This window comes from Eptesicus fuscus, chromosome 16, assembly GCF_027574615.1.
Source record: "Eptesicus fuscus isolate TK198812 chromosome 16, DD_ASM_mEF_20220401, whole genome shotgun sequence".
NCBI lineage: Eukaryota > Metazoa > Chordata > Mammalia > Chiroptera > Vespertilionidae > Eptesicus > Eptesicus fuscus.
This window is the reverse complement of record NC_072488.1, coordinates 44,964,505-44,966,124: the sequence shown is the minus strand read 5'-3', so window position 1 is coordinate 44,966,124 and position 1,620 is coordinate 44,964,505.

Genomic DNA, 1,620 nt, shown 5'->3' with positions numbered 1-1,620 from the left:
CATCTCCATGGGTCCATGGGTGCGTGCAAGTGCCCTCTAACCTCCTCCCTGTGATTTCTCTCCCAACAGCCAGTGCCTGTGGCTTTTCTTTGCAGGACTGCCCTCAGTCTACCGGAGCCCTTTCCCTTCACAAGAGGAAAGCCTGGGACTTTATGTCCACGGTGCACCTACACTGACGGGTGACTGTGAAAGCCCAGCTCATTGCCTACAGTCAGGCTTAACCTCCAGAGCTGTCTGGGGACCAGGCTGAAGCTATGCCTCAGAGGTCCCCTGCTGGGCTTCCTCCCCTTTCCTGTCCTGCCTCCTCCATCTGCTCATAGGTTTCCCCTGCAAGCACTTCCTTAATAAATTATTTGCATGTGAGTCCTTATTTTAGGTTCTGCTTCTGGGAAACCCTAAGACATAAATCCTCTAGGGGGGATTTTGAAAACATGGTTCTCCACCTCACCTCCAGAGGGAAAGTGCAGAGGTGGTGGAGGAGGAATGTCTGACATTGAGGTCCCTGCACTTCTAATGGGGTCCACTGTCTCCAAACAGGTATTTCTGGGAAGCTCATGGACCAGGTGAGATCTGCTCAGGAGCATCAGGCATGGGACTGGGATAGGTGGAGAGAGGGAAGGGTACACCAGGCAGAACTGAGGCTCTAGTTCTGCCATTAAATAGCTGGGTGATAGAGATAACTAGTAAACTAGTTATAAAATGGGAATGATACTAGTACCTGCCTCATAGGGCTGTGGTGAGGATTAAATGAGGAAATCATGTAAAGCTAGCTCTTAAACTAGTGCCTAGCATATTGTAAACAATCAATGTTAGCCATGATCATTATCCCCTATTTCCTCATAGTACTTTGTGGGTGCTTCCGTTTCACCTCAAATCATTATCTTACATGTTTGTGTCTGTCTCCCACTTTCTGCAATGAAACCCTGATGGGTAGGAATCATCTTTGTGGGGTATACGTATAAACTCCATGTGGCCTTACCCAGTAATTGTAGATTTATTTACCAAACATTCAGTAAATACTTGTGAAATTAAATAGAATTGACCAAGGACAGGGAGGGGAGCAAATGAGAGAGTGAGAGAGCGAGAAAGAGAGCACTACTTTCTTAATTAGTAGTTTGGGGCAAAATACAACCTAACCCTCAATGGCAAAAGATCTCATAGTGATTTTAAGTCCCCTATAAACTTTCTTCACTTCAATTCAAATAACATTGTGTTTTTGGTCACATTATGTCCCATCCTATAAGCCTGTGCTTCTCTTTCTGCTCTTGTTCTCTGTGCATGGACTCACCTCTCTGAAAGCCCTTGTTTCTTACCCGCCCCCAACAATCATCCAGCCCTCATTCTTACTCATGTTCAAGGAAAAGGAATCAAGGTGGTATGGTAGGAGTACTAACATTAGAGTCAGCTACATTTGGATTTTAATCTTGGTTCTGGATAATCTTCAACAAGTCCTTAACTTCTCTGAGCCTCAGTTTCTTCATCTGTAATACGGAGGCAATAATAGTACCTATCTCACAGGGTTATGTGTGAATGAGAAATAAAATGTGAAAAGCCCTCGCTCGGTGTGTGAGACATAGCCCGGGGTTGGAGAGGACGGGGAAAGAGCTCCACACACAGGAA